Source organism: Cygnus atratus, chromosome Z (genome assembly GCF_013377495.2).
Source record: "Cygnus atratus isolate AKBS03 ecotype Queensland, Australia chromosome Z, CAtr_DNAZoo_HiC_assembly, whole genome shotgun sequence".
Taxonomy (NCBI): Eukaryota; Metazoa; Chordata; class Aves; order Anseriformes; family Anatidae; genus Cygnus; species Cygnus atratus.
Window position 1 is genome coordinate 66,404,293 of NC_066396.1, and position 25,600 is coordinate 66,429,892.

Genomic DNA, 25,600 nt, shown 5'->3' on the forward strand with positions numbered 1-25,600 from the left:
ACTTTTCTCATTTGCTCAAAAATTGATGGATATGGAAAAAGAGGTGAGAAAAGACAAAGGAAAAGAAGAATCAATGATAAAGTTATGAGAGAAATGCAGGCTTATAGCTGCAGTGAAGTTTATTTGATGTATGGCATTGTTTTATTGTGACCATAATCACTGGTCACATGCTAAAGTCATCAAAAGGATCAGTAGCTACACCAGCATCATCCCAATGATGAGGATCCTCCAAATGGGTGGAATATTGCAGAGCTCCAGTGGTGCATAGGCTAGCCTGCAGGCTTGTATCTCCACTGTGACTTGTGTGGGCAGTCTGGTTGAGAATGACAGCAGTTCACAGCCCCTATGCCCATGTGAGAAAGATCACTGTGGCAAAGAGGCCTGTTGCACAGGCCTTTATTTCATATGGTGGCATCCTTTCTCTCAGAAATGACAGTCAAGTTTTGACTCTTTCATGGGAGGGGTGGAGGTGGGGCAAAAGAGATTAAGTCAAGCAAAAGCCAGCCTTTTTCTTCTTATGAGTGTTCACAATATCTTTAATGTCCTACTAAGTAGAGGTTATTGACTGGAAGTAATTCTTTATGTTTGGTATTATATATGGTATCACAGAATCACAGAATGGTTTGGGTTGGAAGGGACCTTAAAGATCATTTGTTCCAACCCCTGCCAAGGGCAGGGACACTTCCCACCAGACCAGGCTGCTCAAAGCCACATCCAGCCTGGCCTTGGACACCTCCAGGGATGGGGCACCCACAGCTTCTCTGGGCAAATAACTTATTATGAGACTGACACTAATGAAAGATGAGGTTGTGACTTCAGATGGCTATCTCATAATTTATCTCAAAATGATTTTCTTACTAATTCTTTCTTTGCAGAGAACTGGCTTAACTGTCAATTCTTCTAGCAGAAGCATATTTTTTGATAGAAGTTTTATACTGGGAAGTAAACTTTTTTTTTTCTAATCCTCTTGCTCCATTCTGCAAATTTTTGTTAATATGTTCTGATTAGCTCTCCTACATGCTATGTACTGCTTTTTTTTGTTTGTTTGTTTTGTTCTGAAATAAAGATAAACCAGAGTTCTCATTTGCAAAGAACAAGTTGTGATATAAACTACAAGAGAAAATGTAAAATTTTGAAATGCAGATTCCAGTGCTATATATTATCCATGAAAACAAAGGTTAAAACAAACAAACAAACAAACATTGATGCAGATATTTAAAAGAGTATTTATACTGGTATAACTGTAAAGAGAGTAGATAAATAGGCTGGATATTTCTGGCTAATGAAAAATGGCAACCAGAAGTTATTGAGTTTGGCTAGAAGCCTTTTATTTTTCTAGAAAATGCACCAGGAGTCAACCACTGAGGGGAAAAAAAAAAAAAAAGACAAAGAAAACTTATCAATACTGAAATACTGAGATGCCTGATAATTTGTTTGCTTTTGACTAGTAATTCATGGAAAAATATGAATAGCATAGTAAACAGAAATAAAAATACAGTAAATATAAAAATATAAACAACAAGAGGAAGTTGTAGATCCAGATGGTGAGAAAGTTTTTTTTAACACATATTTTTAATATCTGATTGGAACTGTTTATCAGTACTGAAACATTACAAACCAGTCAAGTCTGTTGGTTAAATTCTACTTAGGACATTTGAAGTAGTTTAGAAATATGGTTAGGGGAATGCGGCATTATCATAAAATTGCTTTCAAGTAATCAATTAATAGTAAAAATATAAAGTGGAACCATATGAATTATGGTTGAATGTATAGTCTAAATTCTGAAATGTTGGAGGCATTAAGCATTGGATACTCATTATATAGAAAAAATAATAGTTTTAAACTACAAAGGATAGATTTAGATTGGATATTAGGAAGAAATTTCTTACTCTGATTATGGTGAGGCATTGGAACAGGTTGCCCAGAGAAGCTGTGGATGTCCCAACCCTGGAAGTGTTCAAGGCCAGGCTGCATGGAGCTCTGGACAACCTGGTCTAGCAGAAGGTGTCCCTGACCATGGATGGCACTTGCATTGGAATGAAATGATCTTTAAGGTCCCTTCCAAGCCAAAGCATTATATGCATTATTAAATCAGAACAGACAGTAAGAAAAGTTAGTCTTCAAGCACTGTTATGAATATGTAAAAATCAGACCTTTTGGTACTGTGGAATTTCAAATTGGAAGAGACGTGCAGTTGTAGTATAAAGTCAATGAGGTTGCTAAAAATTACTGATGATGATTTTCTTACTCTAGCGATAGTACATAATTATGTGTGTCACATTTAGAACCTAAAATTGATGGATTGAGGTAAAATTCTGAGTGGTTTAGAAGTTGGATGGTGGCTAATAAAACAGTAGTTATGATTTGTTTATTTTTAATATAAGAAAAAGAGAAGATGATTCCAAGTAGTGAAATATTTATTTTAAGTTATAAAAACCTTATTTAGCAAAGATAAGGATGACTATAAATAAAACTCTGACAGCAAAACATGGGTAAAAATTTGGATCTCACAGTTTATGGGAAATGAAAAACCTGCAATGGTGTAGTTGAGAAAGAGGATAATGTTTACTAAGGCAGCCTGATCCAGAGGATAAATAAAGATATAAATGAAAACAATAACAGAAATGTTTAAATAAAAAAGAAATGGGGAAATATGAAATACTATAAATCTTAAAGGTTTGGAATGTGTGGAACACAAGAGAATTTAGAATTATGGTGTCAAGAAGGAAAACAAACAAACAAACAAACAAAAAACCAAACCAACCAACCAACAACAACAAAAAAAAAACAACAAAAAAAACGAAACAGGCAAAAGATTTAAAATTCCATGTATGTAGGAGACAAAGAATGGCAAAGCCCATTTATAAATGGAGGTGATAAATTGATAATGAAAGGAAGAGAGAAGTATTCGTAACCATTTCTGTTCTGTACTTGAAAATAAATTGGATGATGTGTCAGTATCACCTGAGGATGTCATACTGCCTTCTCATCCAATAAGGGGAATAATAAACAATGTTTAAAGATAAACGTTTTAGACAGAAAGCTTGGACAATTAGTACACAGTCTAATACCACTGGGTAAGATGTCTTTCTTGCTAACATTAATATTTAATATACATGGAAGATTATAACACTTCAGAGAGCTATTTGAAGTAGACAAGCATAAGATGGGCAACTTCTTAAACTGAGTTCAGCTTTAGGCATTGTAACGGAAAGGCCTGATGTAGGAATTGATTAAAGAAAACAGAAATGCAGCAAGTTCCACATTTTTCTATGGAAAACAGGTCCCGTTCTGTGCGATTATAACTCTGCATGCTCAAGGTAACTACATAATAAATATTTGAATGGCCTTATCCAATGATATTCTAATGTTAAATGGACACTAAAGATATCAGAAAATCAAGTGTGTTAAAGAAATTCAAAGGCAGATAACTGACATCTCAGGGAAGATCACCTTTAAGAGTGATATTTCTGGTGTATTTGTTACAGCGTGAACTAGACAGATGGAAGCATTGAGTAGCATTGAGCATTTATTACCTGGTAATAAATAAAGTCATGGTTGTTAAAAAAAAAAAAAAAAAAAGAAAAAAGAAAAAAAAAGTTAATTATAAAGACTATAAGAAGAGTAAATAAGGCAAGAATTAGATTTAATGACATTACTTTGTGTTATTTCAGCATTTTATCTTAATACAGATCACTGTATTACAAAGGAAAAAAAGGAATGAAAATGAATAGAATTGTTTAAAGAACACAGGGAACTCAATTTAGAAAAAAATTAGACATCACAGCTGACAAAAACTCTGATGAAGGTCTCAAAAATAGCTGTAGATTCTTTTCTGGAATAAGTAAACAAGGGTAGGGAGTAGGAGAAAATGGGAAGTATACTTCTGGTGAGTCTGGTTTTAGACTACTGTATTACATACAATTCTGTAGTTTGTGTTTTGAAAAAAAGAATTAAAGAATAAGGAGCAGTGGAACAAATATCCACCTGCATGTTGAGGCATTTGGGTAAAATATGTTGATGTGAGAGGCCCGTACCTCAATACAACTAGATCATCAATAAAAGAAATTCCTTTAGAGAAACTGACTGTTTTATCAAGGGGAGTGCAAAGTATTTAACCCCAGCTGAGACAGACCAAAAGGAAGGACCAATGGGTGGATACTAAAATCAGATAAATTCAGGTAGGATGTGCAGTGAAATTTTCTCTTGTTTGAGGGATGGAGATGAGTCACTAGGGGGAAGCTGTCAATGGAAGTGTTTTTTGCCGGTACTTCCAGTCCTGTTGTTTTCAGGTTAGGACTGAGGGACTGTTTAGAAAATCTACTTTAGTCAGACACAGTTTACATTTTAATACCTCTAATTATTAGAATTTATACAAAGTCAGCAAGATTAAATTTAATGTTCTACCATATAAAAGGGTTGAACTGTATGTCAAAATGTTCCTTCTTAACTTTGTCCGCATGAATACATGAAACAGAACGAGTACCTTATGCTATAACTCTTGTCTGTTTCTGCAGATAAGTGCAGAGGACATTTTATCAATAGCGGGAAAATGAGGAGAACTGAGTATAATAGTTTCTTGGGGTTCTAACAAAATATAGTCCTCTCCTATCCCTACTTAGTGTTTGGAATTTTTGTGTTTGGAGTCAGTAGCACACAGGTCACAAGTCAGCCTGAGGGACCTGCCATAAAATGTGTGTATTTGCCTCTGAGCATTGCCGTCAATTCCTTCTGCTTGATGACCATTTAATGTCTTGCACATAATAAGTGCTAAAGGTATTTTGGGTGATTTCTTCTTTCTATTCTGCCTGCAGCAAAACTTTATGAGCACAAAAATATTCTATAGCAGTGAATGACTCATCCTTCAGCCAGATTTAACTTAATCAACAATGTCTAAATAGTGATGATGCTACACATTGATTTCAGCAAAAGCAGAGCTTTTAAAATTACCTTCCGATTCCTTATTAGACAAGGAGTAAAGGAAATTGCTTTCCTGTTTTGACTAAATGGTCAAATGTTAAACAGGAATTTGATGCAGATTTGCTGTTAACTGTATTGTTATCTTGAAGTGTAAGATACAAGAGTTGTAACTTTCCTGAATTATCTCATTGATTACTCTACTAGCTACAGCTTACTCAGTGCTACTAAGTGTAGGCAAGAAAATGAAATACTGTTATTAATTTTAAATCATCAAAATTCAGGTTCAGAGTATTGATTTAGGATCCGATATAATTTGGTGCCATAAACATAGCTAGTCAGCTAATGCTTAATAAACTTATTATCTTAATTCTTCATGTTAACAATAAACATATTCCTTCTTCTTGCAATCCTATTGTTTCCCAAATAACTTTTCAAAGTTGCTTTGAGGATGAAGGTAATTGTTTTTGTGAGCTATAGGAGGTATATGCTGAGAAATGCATAGCAAATTGTAGAAGACCTACCTTATCAGCTTAACTGCAAACATTTTAATGTTGATTTTTATTTTTTTCTCACTTGTGTAGCAAGATAGGACTACGTTGACTAATTTAGAAAATACATTGAGTGACACTGGTGTCCAGTGGTACTGTTACACTTATTCTTGGCTTCCTGTATGTCAGCGATTAGTGTGGTATGTAATCTTCAGAGCCCCATAAATTTGTGTTTATGTAATTAAAATGGTAGAAAACAGAACATGGCAACGAGATTTGAACTCCTGGCAAGCAGATGATATAAGTAATGTGAGCAGAGCTTCACACTGACTAACATATTGCTGATTCTGCTTTTATCATTTTACTAAATTTTATAGAATCTCTTGAGGAAAGATTGGAATTCTGTTTGTGAATGGTAAAAGAGTTAGGTTTACTTACTGAAGTACTAGAGAGAAAGCAGTTATACATCATTCTGTTTCTAAATTCAATCCTAGTTGCATAATCATGGACTCATCAGGAACAAGAAAAGCAGAAGTGGTTTCCAAAGAGCACTGAACACAGCAGCACTCAGAGAGCAGATTTCTTACTGTGTGGAAAGTGATTTGTATCTTAGCCATTTAAATTTAGAGTGTTTTCAAGACCTTTCTTTCCATCACAGTCATAAATTGACTCCATCTGAGGATCTAGATGTTTATCATAGAAATCACATAGTTTACCACAGAAATCACATCAGTGCTTTAGTTAATAAATGCCTAATTATCCTGGAATGCAGTTGGGAACTTGTTTGAAGTCAGAAAGTAAAAGGTGTACACTCACAAGGGAAAAAACATTGGGAGAAATCATTTTGTGGTTCTTTTGATGCAAATGACAATATTTCTCTGATAAACCTAAGGAAGCTGGAAACCAAAATATGATGCAGACTCTCAGGGATGCAAACAGTTGCTTAATGAATTGGAGGCAAGTTTTATCTGCTGTATCTTGGAAATAATATTTTTACACAGCTCTGCTTTCAGCATCCATTTTCAATACGTGGAATGATTGATTTGTCATTGTTCCAGTCCCTCCAACATTGTTTGTATTGGCAGCAATATTTCCCAGTAGTAAGCACAGCTTTAGGCATATCTGAAATAACACACCTACCTCTGTGGAAAGTGGGAGAAGAGAGCTCCCATCAGTACTATAGGCTGAAAAGAAAACTATTGGTCCAAATAAAAGGTCTGTGTTACAAGTCCACGTAAATTGACAGAGCATTCCTTTTTCAATACTACTAAAGTGTCCCATCATAGCATGCCAATGAGGGCAAAATAAATAAAATGGCAGTATGTGTAGTAAATATTTCTGGAAGAAAATTTTGTAGGAATGTTTCTTTGAAATGCATTTAAGTCAATGGTTGACAGCAACTTTGGGTATTGCAGAGCAGTGGCTTACCATCATGGTCTACTGCTTGATGACATTTTGTATGCTTCCTCATTCAGATGCTGTATTATCTTGCAATAACTTAAAGCATAATCACGTATTCAGGCCGTGTCTTCTGTGTCAAGATGTTCAGATGGAAAACTCTCTGTTGAAAAAGAGAACAATGAAGTTTTCAATACTTGGAATGGTTGATATTAATATTTTTACTTTCCTCTTTGTGTGTGAAGATAAGTTGTACTAAGGAAGTGCAGAGTGATTCCCCACACAGTTACTTCCAGTTCAAACCAAATTCTCTCTAAGAATTTTGAAAAAAAATATTTTAAGACTGATGTCTTTTTACTGCCAGCTTGTGAGAGTGTATATCAAAAGGTCAGGAAAGCGAATGAAGTGAAAATTCTCAGTTCTTCTGTAGTCTCCAAGGTAGGGAGATTATCTAGTTGCAGTGTGAAGCCTAGTGGCACCATGATGGGAGCAAGAGGAAGGCTGCCTGCAGTAGGAGGGAGAAGGGAGTCATGGAGAACATTAGCTATTGCTGCAGTTACTAATGTGTGCCTTCTAAAGTGGCAGAAGTGGTGTTTTCCTCAGCTGTGTTTTTTTGACACTTTGATAAATACCTGGGTTAGAATCCATCTGTCAGGATGCATGGGGGTGAGCATGGCCATTTCACATCAAGAACAGACCACATCAGAAGTTGAAAAGCTGGAAAGCTTTGAGCTGCAGTTTGGGCCTTAATTAAGGAGAGACCCTGGTTACAGTGAAAGTACTTAAAAAAGATTGTTTCATACAGCAGAGTACGTCCTTGGCCGCAGAGGTTGGATAGGCCATACAGAGAATGAGGTAAGGTTAAGGAGAGAGAAGGAGCTTCTCATTGGAAGCAGTGCAGCAGAAATTTAGCTATTTCAGCCTTTGCCATTGGGACCTAGGTTAGATTTTTCACAGATGATTGGCATCTCTTCTGTGTGGTTGTCAGGGACCTCTAAATTGCTGAAGGACCCCTGTGCCATGCTTTCAACATGAAGCTTTATGGGACACTAAGTACTTTATGAAATGAGGTTTTAGTTGTCTCATATTGAGCATCCACATAAAATGGAACATTCTGACCTTGTTATTTCAGTAAATGGAGAAGTGCACTATTGGTCACCTCACTGTACTGGGGTATCTCAAAGATGTGCTGGTTATTGTGGCACAAAAGTCTGCAAACAAACAAACAAACACAACAACAACAAAAAAAACACCACCAACAACAAAAACCTACACAAAAAGTAAAAATGTGTTGATCTGCATTCTGTTGTATAGCTATTACTTATGTAACAAGTCTGTAACTATACTTGAGTATTTGGAAGGCCCACTCATAATCCTGTAAAAGTAATCCTCTCTTTCCGAATTCTCATTTTATAAACAGGTAGATCAAGACTTTGCTGTAAAAGCTTTGGCTCTTAATAGACTATAAAATCAGCAATTCCCAGAGACCGCTGGCTCCTCTCATTACCTTGTTTAAATCAAGCATTCTTTTGCAACTAAGATCTTTTTTTTTTTCTTTCCTTTTTTTTTTTTTTTAAGGTGGTTGTAATGCAAACTAGTTCAAGTAAGAATACACAGTGCAGCTTAATTAATGTGTAAAGCTCACAGAGATAATCACTCCTTCTGACTGCTGTCTTACTAAGATTAGGGGCTGAAAAATCTTACTTCATGAAGGTTCTCAAGACAAAAATAAATCTGTGAGCTTTACACCTTTCCTTTTTAATTTTATTTCCATTCAGTTTTACTGATTGAGCACAAACTGTAGGAACCCCGAGTGTGTGCACGCGAATGAAAAAATGAAGTACCTTTTTTATAAGGCTCAGAAGCCTCAGAGGGACTGTGTTACTTTCACTCAGCAAAAACTACTTAAAAAAAAATGATAAAACCATTTTTGATAGCTGCTGAAAGAGAGAATAATCTAGATACAGACATTATGGCACAACATGCCATGCAGTTTCAATCTGCTACACTTTAGTAGCACATCAGTCACAATGAGCCTATTGTGAAAGATTTTCTCCTCTTTGTATATTTTTTAGGAGACACCTGGAGGTAGTAGGAAATATGTATATTTTTGTGTGAAGGAGAGTGAACAAACTGTCTTTGCTATAATCTGAACAGTTGCTGATAGATAGTTCTTACAGGGATCCTAAGATGGAGATTTCCCAGCTGCGCTTGATGAGACTCTTCATCTCATCTAATGCTGATAGCTCCCAAAAGACTGCTCCAGATCTCATCAGTCCTGAAACATGAGATGGGTGGAGCAGACTGTAGCAAGTGCCCACTTCACAGAGACCCCATTCAGGCATTGGGTATCAGCATTTGCCAGCAGACAGCAGTTGGAGTCAATTCAGAGACAGACAGCAACAGATTTAGAATTTTGCTCCGGTTGCAAAGGCAGCCCAGCGCGCACACAGACTTGTAGTATGAAGAGCATGCCCATGAGATGCCAGTGCCTCCCTGCTATAAACAGCACCTGTGCTGCCAAATGGTGGTGCTGCTCCATGGCCAGCCCCTTCCACAATGCCGCCAATTTACGAAGACAATCCTCAGTCACAGTTCTATTTTCTCTGGGGGTGAGGTAGCAGTGGTGGTAGAAGTCAAGGTCCCCGTTCCCCCTCTCACATGAACAATTTGCCTGACCACATGATACTGAGCACTCTGTTTGGTACCTAAAAGCCATTTGATTCAAGTAGTATGACTAAGAGCACACTTGTGCTCTGGTCAGCCCCCAGGCATTGTTTATCTAACCACCTAAAAGCTTGGTTTAAAGGTTTCTCCAGCCTTATCTGTCTGCTACTGTGAGTTGCTTTCAATCAAACATTACAAGTAATGCAGGATTGAGAAGCTGCATATATCCCTCAAATACAAAGACCTACACTTTTTAATGTGTCTCTTTTTCTGAGGTTAGGTCAAACCCATAGGCAAACAGATTCTTTTTTCACCTTTTACCAAAACTCACTTTATCTCAATGTTCTTAAAAAACATTAATCTCCATGACTTGCTGTTTTGTTGGATGTTCAGAGCTATTCCATGTATCCTTAGAGGTAATGAATAAGACATGTCAATGGGAATTATTTCCCTTCCCACACTGCTGTGGGAACAAATGCCCATCAGAAAAAAGCCCAGAAAATTTGTCCTTATGCCAACTGAAGTTGTTTATGATAAAGTCTGTCCAATAAACTGTATGAGTTGCCTTCCCAGGCCAAAGTGTAACTATGAATTTCAAATTGGTCTTTGCATATGGATTTACTGTGCACCAGAATTCTATTGAGACTTCAAATCCAGATAAAGACCTCCAGCGGTGCATTAACAAACAGGCCCCCAGCCTCCAATCACTTACAAATAAACAAGTGCTTCAAGAAAGCTATATGAAATATCCTTATATATATAAGAAAACTATAAGAAATATATGTTAAATGCTATATATATATTTTGTACTTTACAGTTTCATAGTGGCATTGAGGGAAAAGTAAGTGGGAAATTAGGTTAAGAAATACCAAAGTGGTAGTTGCCTGGGGAACGTAAATTCAACTCATCAATTTATAGGAGCACATTTATAAGTGACTCTTTGAGCACACTATTGGATACTGTTGTATACATATATATATATAGACATATTTCTTTCAGTATGTGCAAAACAATTGATCTTATTTTGTTATTTTCTGATCAGAAAAATGACTGGTTATTCTAGGGCTGAAACTGAAGCTTAGAAATGGCATAGGAGTTTTCAGACTAAGTTGTTAAAGACAAAATATTAAGATTATTGAGAGAGCTTTTTAATGGAAAGTACTGGGAAAACTCAACAGATGGGAATACCATGAATACTGTTACTAAAAATATTAAGGAAATTTCAAAGCTTTACATATTTTACCTTTATTATTATTATTATTATTATTTTTCCCCCTCTGGTGTCTCTATTGTATGCTCATTTTATTCTCAATATAGAAAAAAATGTTAATATTGAAAAACAAAGGATCAGTGCATCACAGTTTAAAAGTCAGCAATTGGAACTGTTATTAAAATGGTCTGATTAAAATCTGAAATGTCATGAAGTCTCAGCTGAAACCAGTAACAACTTCATCCACAAGACTGCTACTGCTTATAACCATAACTTCAAACACCTTCTCTAGCTCACGTGCTTCTCATGCAAGCATATGTCTGGAAAATCTGACTACTGATTTTATCATAGTGACCATTACGAGACTGCATCAAAGTTTTTGCAGGAACTGGAGTCTTGCAGTTTGGCCTTTATTTCAGTGCCACTTCATACCTTTATATCCCAAGTGCCAGGTCTAGTTGCTGAGCAGATCTAGCCAAACTGGTGAGGACACCAAGGAGCTCACTTGTCTCTTCAGCTGCCAGGGCAGAGCCCCAGCCAAGCAGTTAAGCAGGCATAGCAAAGTGGTCCCACTCACCCCACTTGCACAAGCAGACTTTTAGTCAAGCCTTGTAAGTGGTTCTTCAGATGAGTTTCTAAGCTGTTTTGAACTAGAAATTGTTACACAGAGTGGTGCGGTTTTTATGATGGCAGCAGCTGGATACCTTTTCTGAGCCCCTTTTCACTCTTGCAGACACAGGCTCAAGACAAACTCGTGTATATTTTGCTAGTCTTCCAGCGTGGCTGAGGTGAAAATACTTTGGGCTTAAGCCCTAAATTTTTTTGAAGAAACAAAAAGTCCTGTTAAAGCATCAGATGTTTCCCTAACAGCTATTCTCTAACTTTCCTGAGTAGATTGGTAGGAGGTTTCTCACTAAGTGTTGCTCTGTCTTTTGAAGAATGTGAATTTAAACCTGGATTTCTGTTGTTTATATGCCTTGAGGTGCTATTTAAACAAACTTGAGTACATCACCTTGGACAAATTTTATAAAAAAAAAAAAGAGAATTCAGGATCAATGATTTTTTTTTCCAAGTAACTAAGTGATTAGTAACTTTTCTATGTCTTGTTTTATCTTCAACTTGACCTTTAAGCCATGTTTTTGCATTAATGAACTATGTTAGATTGGTTAATTTAAATTGCCAAATGTTGGGAAAGAAAATTATTTTAAGAATTATTCTGAGATCACACCTGTACCATGTAGCTTTCTATAAGCCAGATACATGTGTTACATTGGTTTCAAAACCACCAAACTTGCTTTGGCTTTTGTGTTACGTGTTTTTTGAGCTACTGCTTCTGGGCTTAACATGAATGCAAGCAGTGGGTAATGCTGATGAATCAGTGAATATGTTCTTAAGTCTTTTGTGTCATTTCCCCACTCCCCATTCCTCATCTTTCCACAGGGACTGTGGCACCCCACTATTCTATTTTCATCCCCAAAGCAGAAATAGCTGTGTAGAAATGTAAAATGTCTTTCCCAGATCAGTCTCCCAGAAGATATTGTGTGGTAGGTGAAATATTTTTGAGATATTCTGAAGTTTCTGATGGTTGTGCTGCTGCCAACTTACTCTCCTCTAAAAATATTTTCACTGTATTTTTCAAGTCAAGGTTCAATATCAGTAAGTGTCAAATAAGTCATGTGTGTTGTATAACTATTTCATTTACTTGCATGAAAGAAGAAGAAGAAAAAAGCTTTCTTAGATTTCTTTGTTATGAATCCCAGTAAAGTCTTGTTAAGCATATATTTAAAAAAAAAAAAAAAGTATTGAAAAAAAAAAAAGGTACTTTTTGAACAGTGGTAACTCGGTTTTCCATCCAGAACACATCTGTGATGAACGGTCTCTAGATTGCCTCTCCAAGTAGACAGGGTCCTTGTTTATGGCATCTCCTGTGCAAACATCTAGTGTTTTCAAGATACTTCTGGGAGCAAGTATCTTTCCTTGCCCCCAGAAACCTTGTGGACTGGGAGAGTTTTCCAATTATAATCTCTCTGAGTGAAAGCTGTCATCTAATGTATTCTGGGCAAATGGAAGATAAAGGGAAACAACTATTATCTGTGTGGTAAGAAGCTAAGTGTAGAAAAATATGGTGTCATGACCCACTGAGGAACCACAGAATTTCCCTTGCCCTGGCTCTGAATGCTCTAGACCTCTAAAGAAATTTTGACATGAACTCAGTAAGAGTTCATCTGATTTCACCATTAATAATATCATTGCTGCAGCAGAGTTTCATGTTTTAAAAAAATCAGTGAGTACCACTTTATGAGGGGACATTTCACAGGTGCAGGTGTTCATTGTCCCTTGTGTGGCATCTGAATGCCCTTTATTAACTAGACTCATGTCTTAATGCATTATCTAACAGGCAGCAAATAGCATTTGCTCCCAAGGAGGTGTTACATTCAGCCAGCTTGTATATAATCAGCAAGATGGCCATTAGGTTAGGATTCTGCTCATTGCTCTGAGTTGATGAATACAAACTGCCTGTGTGCCTTAGGAATGCTGCAATTATTTGGGAATTGAATACTGTTTATATAAGGACTTGTTGTAAAACCTGGAGATGACAATCTATGGAGTGAATTTTAGCTAGCTGGGGAAATGAGGAAGAAAAATAAAATGATGAAAAGGAGTAGGTAAATTGGAGCAAAACCAATACCACCTCTTGGTGTGAATAGTTTTATGGGGACTGCTCAGTTTCTACCCACCTTTATCTCTATAATGCTTTTTTAGTCATGAAAGACTATAAAGACTAGTCATGAAAGACTAGGCTAGATCCTAAATCAGGAAAACATCTTTAAGCAGAATATTTCATAATAAGTTTGTATACAACTTACTCAAAAGGACTGAATAATATTCTTACACCTAAACAGATATCTAAGTGGTGCTTTTGATAGGAATCATCTTAAGCACATGGTGAAATGCTTTCACAAATTGTGTAGTCATTCCTTGACCCAACTTATGCAGCAAAATCATTAAATTATCTAGACCATACGGTTGATCATGCTCATCCTTTTCAGTGAGCATGCAGTATTATATGCAAAGTGAGATGGAACTATATTTGGCAAGAAGAAAGAATTCCACTTTCTGTTTTTCCAATGTAATAAAAGAATACATAATCTCAAGTTTCACAAACCAGAATAGCATATTCTACCTTGTTAATTTTGGTTTAAGGGTTACTTTCAGCTTGCAAAGGGACTTTGGAGTGGCGACCGATTTATACAAGCTTTATGTCATTCTTATATGAGAGGCTGTCATTGACTTGTCCAGGCTGAGGTAGGAAAACTGTTGGCATCTGTTACTTTCAAGGTCTAACAATAAGATTCATGGTGCTTACATCAAGAAGTTGATTATTAAATCTTGGGTTTGCTTTCTTTTTTTCTGAGACAAAATCAAACATCACTTAAAATAGACATATATATGAGTGTGTTTTATTTGCAGAGAATGGATCCAATCCCTAATTCATTAACTTTCTGTCCCTGTTTATTCTGTGAATGGTTACTGTGAAGAAACAATATGATGAAAAAGGGGATAAAGTTTCATACTTTGGCCTCAGGGCAGCTGTGAAGACTTGAGGTTATGTCGTGTTTTTGTATATATGTTAATGTCCAGGAACCCCAACTAACAGAATTCCAGGTTCATTTTTTTCATGACTCCTGAAGAGGTTGCCTTCTAGTTTACTGAGTAGTCTTGGGGTCTCAGTCTGCAGCCATTGTAGATTTTCACTACGGTTGAATGAGAGACTAACTCAGTGCAGTCTGGAGGGCGTTGTTTGCTCTGGGCATGCTATGAGGAAAATCTGGGGAATATCAAATACTCAAGGTGCCTCCCCACATTGCCTTGCCTTGTGGGGAGGCTAGTCTCTCTGCTACTCATATATGCAACTCACTATTACTTTTTCAGACAAGTAACTTTTAAAAATGTGACATATAATTGAGAATCAAAGTGAATTTTGGAATGCATCCTGTCATCCTGTACAGAGACCAGAAGAAGCATTTTATGAAAAAAAAATCAGAAAAAAAAGCCTAAAGAGAACAGTCTTTTTACTTTTTATTTCTATTTCTATTTCTTGTCTCTATATATGCGGTGTATGTGGTGAATTGTCTATATATATGTGTATGTGTGTATGTGCATATATGATTTTTCTTCTGATATATGTATGCATGTGTGGGTCTCCATGTGAACTTTTGAGAAAGAACAGACCCGGGGAGGAAAGTATGCAAAAAGCGAAAACCAAATGCCTCTGTTAGGGCATTGTTTGCAGTTTTACATTTTGGCTGCTTGATATTAGCTTTGCAGCCAACTTTTAGATGATACCTCAGTGTTTGATGTGGAAGAAGCCATTAAGGAACAGAATATAGAGTCAGTAGGAATCGGATTTAAATTGATGACTCTAAAAGATTAAGCGACAAAATATTCCTGTTAAGAAGGGTGTTATGATTTGAGGGGGATTTCCCCCAACTCCAATCCAATTTTATTTCTGTGCAAACAAGAAATTTTAAATGCTAAGTAAAATGAAACTTTCAAGGAAAAGGAAATAAAGAAACAATTCAAAACAGCCTGGATGAACGCTTTCCTAATCTGTTTTATCTAGTCCGAGCATAGTGTTCTCTATCCCTACAGTTGTAGGAAATGATGAGAGGAGAAACAGGAAGAGCCAGCAGATCAATACCTGGCTCGTACCTTGGTGTCACCGGCAGGACTTTGTGGGTTTTGATCAGATGTTATTTTACATGACTCCAGACCTGATGGCAACATATGGGGGACACCTGTCTCAAAGAGGGAAAAGGATTTTTGCACAAGAGTTATCAGGGCTCATTGAAAGAGCTTTAAACTAGATTTGAAGGGGGAAAGGGATAAAACCAGGTTCACTAGAGATAAGCTTGGGGGCAGCACAGCAGTGTTGGTGGGATGGTGTGCTAGCAAAGTCCTTTGCTATGTGACCTAGGGGAGGTAGGGGGTGGAGGTGAAGGGTCTGGAGTACAAGTCCTGTGAGGAGTGGCTGAGGGAACTGGGGTTGTTTAGTCTGGAGAAGAGGAGGCTCAGGAGAGACCTTATTGCTCTCTACAACTACCTGAAAGGAAGTTGTGGGGAGCTGGGGTTGGCCTCTTCTCACAGATAACTAGTGATAGGACTAGTGGGAATGGTTTCAAGCTGCACCAGGGGAGGTTTAGGTTGGAAATTAGGAGAAACTTCTTCTCAGAAAGAGTAGCCAGGCATTGAAACGGATTGCCCAGGGAGGTGGTGGATTCACTGTCCCTGGGGGTGTTTAAGGAAATGTTGGATGTTGTACTTAGGGACATGGTTTAGTGGGTGATACTGGTGGTAGGGGGATGGCTGGACCAGATGATCTTGGAGGTCTTTTCCAACCTTAATGAATCTTTGATTCTATGAGAGCCATGTGATAGCAAAGACACAAGGGATATTGAGAGGTTAGAAATCACAGAAGTGCCTCAGAATGGTCATGTAAGAATTAGGGCTTCTTCCCCCCCAAAGGTGAAGGAATCACTAGCTCAACTGAAGTACATCTACACTAATGCATGCAGCATGGGCAACAACAAGAGGAGATGGAAGCTATTGCACAGAAGGAAAATTGTGACATAGCTGGAATCACAGAAACATGGTGGGATGACTCACATGACTAGTGTGCTGCAATAGATGGCTTCAGAAAGGCTTCTGAAAGCCTTCAGAATGCTTAGGCTAGGAAGGAGAGTCAGTGGGGTAGGCCTGAATGTTAGGCAGTGTTTTTTTGATTGTCCTGAGCTTACTGATAGTAAAGATAGGATTAAGTTTTTATGGGTAGGTGGAAGTTATCAGGGGGAAGGAAAAGAAGGCAGATGCCATGGTGGGTGTCTTTTATGGACTGCCAAACCCAGATGAAGAGGCAGATGAAATATTCTATAAGTGACTGGGAGAAGTCTCACGATTGCTAGCCCTTTTTCTTGTGGGGGACTTCAACTTACCAGATGTCTGCTGGAAACCCAATAAATCAGAGAGAAATCAGGTTAGGAGGTTTCTGGAGTATGTGGAAGATAACTTCCTGACACAGATGGTGAGTGAGCCAATGAGGGAAGGCTCCCTGCTGGACCTCTTGCTTGTGAACAGAGAAGGACTTCTGGGTGATGTGAAGGCTGGAGGCTGTCTTGGGCATAGCTGTCATGAATTAATGGAGTTTTTGATTCTTCGAAAAGTAAGGAGGAGGATTACCAGAACTGCCATGCTGGACTTATTGTATTTTACAATTACCTTAAAGGAGGTTGTAGTGAAGTGGGGATTGGTTTCTTCTCCCAAGCACAAAGTGATATGACAAGACGAAATTGTGGGAGTGTGGCCATGGGGGTCGACAAGCCCCATGGTTGGTGATAACATCGGACTCCTAACAATGAGGCCATGACGAATGTAAAGTGTTTAGAAGGAACAAAGAAGGGTGATTCAGGAGACGCCTTGCTGTCCCAGACTGCTTGTTCTCCAGCTGTTAAGACATGGAAGCTGCTGGGTTTTTGCTGTTGCTGGGCAAAGTTGTTGACCGATGAATAGTTAGTGGAAAAGTACTGCTGTAGAGCGAATGGTATAAGACAGGAGCCTGTCCTCAATAAGGACGTTGAAGTTATTGTGATCAATAAAGAAGTAGCAGTTACTGATTCTAAAAGAACCCTGGTGTCCGTGTGGTCATTACACCACAGAAATGGCCTTAAGTTGCACTAGGAAGGCTTAGGTTGGATATTAGGAAAAAAAAAATTCTTCGCTGAAAGGGTTGTGAGGTATTGGAACAGGCTGCCCAGGGAAGTGGTTGAGTCACCATCCATGGAGGTATTCAGAACATGTAGATGTGGTGCTTAGGGACATGGTTTAGTGGTAGACTTGGCAGTGCTAGGTTAATGATTGGTCTTGATGATCTTGAAGGTCTTTTCCAACATATATGATTCTATCATTCTACTTTTGGGTGTATTACTTTGTTTTTAAGTACCACTTTAGAGCATATTAACCCCATTTCAGATATTGGCATCACTGACTGAGGTCTCCATTGCTGTGATGTCTGTCCAGCACACTCTGTGTAGGAGATGTTTTATATTTTATTGTTTCCCATAAGATTTACCTTTCTCAGACAATGCAAATACGTATAGGACCTTATTCCATTAGTGTTTCAAACACATGAGTACTGACAATACCTGTGAATCAGTTTGAAGTAAGCTTTGGGACTCCATTTTACAGTGACGGCTGTTCAGGAAGGAATGGTAGGGCAGGCGAGGTGGAGGTTTTGTGTTGTACTTAAGGGAGAGATTATACTATATAGCCTTTGCATTTAGAGATGATATCATACAGAGCCTCTGGGTAAGGATTAAGGGGATGATTAGCAAAGCAGATATCATTGTGTGTGTCTACTGTAGACCTCTCACCCAGGACTATGGTATGGATGATCTATTCTACAGGAAATTAGACAAACTCTCTGGGTCAGTTACTCTTGTCCTTATGGGAGATTTCAACTGCCCAGACTTAAACTGGGAATATCATACTGCTGTGACAAGCAAGTCTGGGAAATTCCTAAAGCAAGGTGAGGATAATTTCCTGTCACTACTACTGAGTAGTGTGCCAACTAGGAAAGGTGTCCTGGTAGATCTTTTTGAGAAGAGGGAAGGCCTTGTGGGAGACATGATGCTAGGTGACTGTCTTGGCTTCAGGAATCATGAAATAGTTGAGTTTAAAATTTTTGGTGTAAGGAGAAAAAAGATAAGCAGAGCTGCCATTCTGGAATTTAAGAGAGCAAACTTTAAGCTTTCAGGGACCTAGTTATCCATGTCCTCTGAGAATCTGCATTAGGGGTTCATGAGAGTGGATCAGTTTTCAAAAAACACCTTTTAAAAGACCAAAAGCAGGAAATCCCATTATGCTGCATGTCAAGCAAGTGGGGCTTGACAGCCCCAGTGGGGCTTGACAGGGACCAGCCTGGTTGGAAAAGGAACTCCACTTTGAACTAGGGCAGAAAAATAATGTATGAACACTGGAAGCAAGGTCTGACTTAACAGGGAGGGTACAGTGCTGTGGTTCACATCTGCAGGGAGAAAACAAAAGAAGCCAAAGCCCAGCCTGAGTTGACCCAGCCCAGTGTGGTGTCAGGCAACCACAAAAAAAAAAAGAGGCTTTTACAAGTATGTTAAGAGCAAGAAGTGGTCAAAGGAAAACATTGGGTTGATATTTAATAATCTATTTGATTTGAAGCAGATTGTCACCTAACAAGTAAGGAGAAGGAAAAAACAGAAGCATTTAATGCAATTTTTGTGTCCATTTTAATAGTAATGATGGATCTTGGGTTGCCTGGTTCTCAGAGTTGGAAGATCATGATTGGGGGAGCAGTGACTTTCCACCTGTGGTCACCAAAATAGTAAGGGACAAGTTGTATCAGCTGTATGTTCATAAGTCCATGGGGCCTGTCAGGATTCATCCCAGAGTACTGAGACAGTGACCAGATGTTATAGCTGGACCCCTCTCAATAATTTACCAAAGGTTTTGGGAATCTGTGGAGGTTCCTGCTGACTGGAAGCTAGCCAATGTTATACATATCTATAAAAAGGGCATGAGAGAAGACCCAGGAAGCTACAGACCTGTTAGTCTAAACTCAGTGCCTGAGAAAGTTATGGAGAAGTGGTTAATATGCAGGGATGCAGATAGGCTGGAGCACTGGGCAATTGTCAACAGCATGAAATTCAAGAAAAGAAAATGCCATGTGCTTCACTGGGATGGAGCAATGCCAGACACAAAGTAAAAACTGGGAGGCAAGTGGCTGGGGAGCAGAAATGGTGCTGGGGCTGCTGGCTGACAGCAGGCTCATCATGAGCCAGCAGTGTGCCCTGGCAGCCAAGAGGGCAAACCACGATGTAGGATGCATTAAACACAGTATAGCCAGAAGGCCAAAGGAGGTGATTCTCCCACTATATTTAGCATTGGTGCAGCCTTGTCTTGAATATTATGTGCAGCTCTGGGCTCCACAATGCAAAAAAAAAAAAGGATGTTAAGGTCCTTGAAAGCATCCAGGGGAGGGCCATAAGGCTGGTGGAAGGACTGGTGAAAGAGGCTGATGATACATGGGATGTCCAGTCTGGAAAAAAAAGAGGCTCAGAGGTGACTTCATTGCTCTCTATAACTTCCTGAGGAGAGAAAGTGGAGACAAGAGGTGCTGGTGTGTTCTGCCTTGTAACCAATGATAGGATGTGTGGGAATGGCACAAAGCTGCTCTGGGGAGGATACTGGGATACTGTATATTAGGAAACATTTCTTTACCATAAGGGTGGTAAAACACTAGAACAGGCTTCCGAGTGAGGTGGCTGATGCTCCATATCTGCCAGCATTCAAGAGGCATTTGGATAATGCCCTTAATCCTTCACTGAGGGTGGTTGGGCACTGGAACAGGCTCCCCTGGGAAGTGGTCACAGCACTGAGCCTCCTGGAGTTCAAGAAGCATTAAGACAACACTTTCAGACATCTGGTTTAATTTTTGGGTTGTGTTGTATTGAACCAGGAGTTTGACACAATAATCTTTGTAGGTCTCTTCCAAATGAACTATTGTATTCTAATCTATAAACCTCAGATTAATAGGAAAAGAAATATTTTATTAAGAGGGGATGTTACTAGGTCCGTAGAGTGCAACTTCACCTGGAAGAGTGATCATTACCTATGAGGTGAGAGACCAAAATGTGATAAATCAGCGTGTTTTCCAATGAATATTTTACCTCAATGTTTGACACTAGTAAAAAGTCTCCTCATGTGCAATATCTGAAATGTAAACATACTTCTCAAATGCAAATAAAAAGCAGTGGTATCTGGATGACTGTTAGTGGTAGGGAGGAGAACTGAACAAAGATCTACCCTTTCCCGTTGTTCTGCCCTGGACTGGATGAAGTTCTTAGTGCTGTTGTCTTAGCTGTGTTAGAAAATTTACAATAGACTATGGAGACTGTCACTGGAGACCTTATTGGTAATGTAAAATAGCCCTGGATGTGTGAAAAACAAGTTTAAAATGGTAATGTTGCAGAACTATTGTTTGTTAGCCTTGATGTAAAAATGAAGGTGTTCATGTCTGAATCTTTGTGTGGCAAAGTTTTTTGTCTTGTGGTTGAATATGAAAATTCCAAAAAATCCCTTACATAACAGTTTAGAAACATTTAAAGCAGTTGAGAAAGTGTGAATGCCTTGTTGTGGTTTAACCCCAGCAGAGAGCTAAGTACCATCCAGCCGCTCGCTAACTATCCCCAGATGGGATGGGGGAGAAAATCAGAAAGGCAGAAGTGCGAGAACGCATGGATTAATGTAAGGACTAATTCACTAGGTAAAGCAGAAGCTGTGCGCACAAGCAGAGCAAACCAAGGAATCCAATCACTGCTTCCCATCAGCAGGCAGGTGTCAGCCACTCCCTTGAGAGCAGGGCCCATCAGGCGCAAACGCCACCACTCTCAATGTCTCCCTCTTCCTCCTCCTTTACCCCAGTTTTATTGCTGACCGTGACACCACATGGCATGGGACATCCCTGTGTTCCATTTGGGCCAGCCGTCCTGGCTGTGTCCCCTCCCAGCTCCTTGTGCACCCCCAGCCTCCTCGCTGGTGGGGCAGCACCAGAAGTTGGAAAGGCCTTGGCTCTTTGTGAGCACTGCTCTGCAACAGCAGAAACATTGGTGTGTTGTCAGCATTATTTTCATCAAAAATCCCAAACACTGCATCATACAAGCCTCTATGAAGAAAATTAACTCTAACCCAGCCAAAACCATGACATGCCTTCAAGGAACTCTGTGTCAAAAAGGTAGGTATTAGAGCTCAAACTGTATCAAAGTCTTTTAATTTCTTCTGTGAATCTGACTGAAAGTATCACTTCAGTCAGGGCAATACAAAATTCAGTTGAACATTTTTTCAAACAGCCTTTTGCAGATAAACTTGCAGCGAGCAAGACAAAGCAATCTGAGGGGAAAGGCACAATTTTAGGTAACTTGCAGATTGACACAGTACTTTAAATTTTTATTGCTTAATATGCCCAAGGATTAAGCCAGCAGGCCAAACAATCAGCATTCACTTATGACAGAAATAAAAGAAATGGAAAAAGAACAAGATCAAACTGCAATCAGAGCTAGAAGGTACTGTCAAATGCTTGTTAATTTAGATTCCTCTGAGGTGGCTCACCATCTTCTCAAAAATTATTTTTTGAGGAGGAAACAAAGGACAATGAAATGTCTTTTGAAGTCAGAATGCCTTTGTTCTTGTAATGAAGTCTGACTGATTGCCTTTGATCTCTGAAACAATCTACAATCTTGTATAGCTTTGATCATTAACATAATGAATGTAGTACTATTTTCTGTATACATTGAAAGTAGGTTCTTAACCAAGCCTGGTTAGTATGGGTGCTAATTAAGTTACAAAGGAGGCATACCTTGCATGGAAGTAAGGCGTTACCAAAAAAAGACACACCTACAGTTATGTCCTGTCTCTTCAGGAGGAAAAAACTAAAGTGGAGAATTAGAGTACACGATTCTGCAGCATTGCCTCCTCTTGTCATAGACATGTGCTTTTACAGGATTAACACAAGTAGGCTATGTTTATGCCTCTCAGTTTGTATAAGCTTTATCTTGCTGTGTTATGTTCCTTGAGAGCCTACTGGTGTTTGCAAGCAAACACTTCATCAGTGGAATAGCTTGATGACAGAATCCCCTTTCCCTTAGTGGAACACTGAAGAGAGTGCTGGCAGACAGGCATGTGAAATGTGCTGAGAGAGAGCTGTTTCTTGTGGTTCCCCTTACCAGGTTGGCTTAGAAGAACTGATGTTTCATTAGAGAAGCAAGGCCTAAATTTAGGCCCAACATCGTAATTTGATAAACATTCTTTCTGAAACAAAGGGATGGAAGCATATAGCTTTACAACAAGCACTGGAAGAAATGGGCTTAGAAGCACTGCGTTGGGTTCACATACATACAGCTGTTATAATTATGGGAACTATCCACCTGTATCATCAGTTGTTTTGATTTTGGAGGCAAAATTTTTGCTCTGTCCTATCTGTGGGAGCATTTTGAAGGTACATTCTTCTCTGGAAGCACAAAGTAGAGGAGGGCTGGGGAAGGAGGTCAAATACTGCTTGGATGCCCTTGGCAGCAGTTGTCTTACCTACCAAGCTGTGCAAATACACCACTTATTTCTTGACAGTGGAGTAGGGCTGTGCCATCATAAAGTATGACAAGAGCAAATGACATAACAAAATATTCAGGAGATTAAGGCTTTCTGATGAGTTTTATGAAACTAGTTGGTTTTGAACAAAATAGGGGGGTAACTGAGGTCAGTATACTAAAATTATTTCCGTGTCAGGTTTGAGTAGGGAGAAACCATTGTACTAAAGTTCAGGATTTATTATTCAGGCTTTAACTTATAAACAATCAAAGAAGATTTACATTGTGACTTGTCTAAGGAGAAATAAAAGTACCTTGAAAGCATAGAAAATGGACACAGATGAAAGGTCTGGGAAGAGCTGATATCCTATATCTAGGCCTCATCTGAATCTGGTTTATTCTTGTATAAACTTCATTGTTTGGGACAATATCATAGGAAATTTGACTTATGCCACCAACAATGGTAATAGCACATACCAACACATCTGTCCTTTTCAGACTAAGGAATACTCTGAATAAGAAAATAAGTGCAGCTTTGTGATAACAGCTAATGTTTCATGAATACTCAGAAATTTGGATGCTTCTGGTTAACATATTCCTTAGACTTAACCTTGGCTGAGTTTCCAACAGCACCCAGCAGCTCCCTGCTCTGATCTCACCCCATTTGCAGTGGAGCAGTTGTGGGTGATACTGGCAGCTTGTGCTGGTTGAGGGTCTTTCCAGCCCTGCAGATACTACAGAGACCACATAATTGAGGGACACCCTGGTGGACAACAACACCCAGCAAAGGTCTGCTGTGGACTGCCTGGCCATCAAGTTCAGCCTTGGCAATTGTAAACAGACCTATGACGGTAGGTCTGCAGTTTAGCCAATGAGGGCGAAGGCATCTATACTTAAGGAACAGAGGCCGTTTTAAGAGATGTTGAGTTTTCTGTGACACCAAGGCTGTTGGTCTAACCAAGATATTTTAGAAGACTGTCCTTCTCTGGAAACTTTGAATGGGCTCTGCTTTTTTGTGTAGTTGGGCTCAGGTGTCAGCAAAGCCTGAATTAAAACCTTTGTGTTGACCATTGCTGTTGTACTCACCTTCACCGCTGAAAGGATCTCGTGTCCAGCCATAAGTCAGGGAAAACCAGTGTAGCCAGGGGTACTGGGGAGCAGCAAGAGCTCTCCTATATTGGCGCCTGCCTCTAGCAAAGTCCCATTTGTCCTTCTAGACAGCAATACAGGCTGGTTTGCCTTGGTTTGGCTTTGGTTCATTTCAGTTGTTGTGAACACCACTTTATATATGTTATTAATTCTTGCTCTGGATGTTCCTATATAGAGACTTTTGAGTCTAACATTTGTAACATTTTCCAAAGAGTTTTTCTGATTTTTGCATGGCCATTGTAAAGTTTGAAATATTTAGTAGCAAGAAATGAAAATGATTGATAATATAGTGGTCATTGCATCTATTCTTCATTAAAATTTGAGTATTAAGGTTTTCAGATAGTTGAATTTCAGTGGAGAGAAGAATAGTACCTTTACTTCTTCAGCTCTCAGGCAGCTGCTAGGTAGATTGCATTTGATCCTGAATCATTGGGCATATCTTCACCTATTGTACAAGCACGAGTAATGACAGAGGTTTGAAGGACAATTCATGTAGGTGCTATAGATCTCAAAATCAATGGAGTGCTGCAAAAAATAATGGAAACCATAAATGTTGTCATAATGGAGGGCATTAATGTCAACTAATGGTCAGGAGACATGACTGGCTGAAATCATGTCAAACTGAGGTGACTTGTATGGTGAGGGAGCAGTGATACTTCATTTATCTTGCAGGAGCAGTCTTGGTATATTATGGTGATTTGGATGAGGGATAAGCTCAAAATCATACATGCTCTTTTTTTTTTTTTAATTCATATAAAATGAATGAAGTTGTGAAAGAGTACACATTAGAAGTGACTGAATAAAACACATATCTGTGGCAAATGACAAAATCCGGTCTGTTATACACACTAAGCTCTTGAAAGAAGGTTTAGTCTTTCTGCTCTGTCTGCCTCTGCTGCCTTTCCCTGGCCATAACACTTGGCCATACAAGTTAAAATATTGTGCAATTTATTATATTGTCTGACATCAGCAGAGATCAGCAGTTCCAAGGGCCTGGTGTGGCAAGTAGCAGCAATCAGATTGCAAGAGTTGTTTGGTCATGCCCTCTGCATCACTTGCACAAAAAAGAGCTGACGCATTAAGCAGGACTGTCCTTCCTTCTCAGAATGCACATAGCTCTCCTCAGTTTCTTTCCACAGGTACAACCATGTCAGCTGGGTCCCACTTGGTGAAGATTCAGGAGCTGGAGCCTGTGCATGGCCCATGCCAGCCCTGCATTTGGAGGGGACCTGTCTGCATCAGTGTTGTGGTGTGTTCCCAGGACAGCAGAGCTCCAGAGTGGTTGTGTGGTGCCCAGACTGGCAGCTTGGGACGATGTTCTCTGAGAAGGGAGCCACAGAAAGTAAGGAAATTAGATATTTTGTAGTAGGTCCCTTTTCAGGACCTGGTTTGCAAAGTTGTGGTGCTTGATTGCAGCAGTTAACTCATACCTGGTTGGACATTTCTAATTGTGGCAACCACTATCTCATATGCTTAAAATATCCCCCCCCGCCCTTTCCCCCCCTCAAATCCTGTCTCTTGGTCATCAATCAGATTCTTTTCTTGTTCTTAAGGATTTAAATTGTGTTTGAATTGTCAGGGGTTATGCTATTAGACCATGT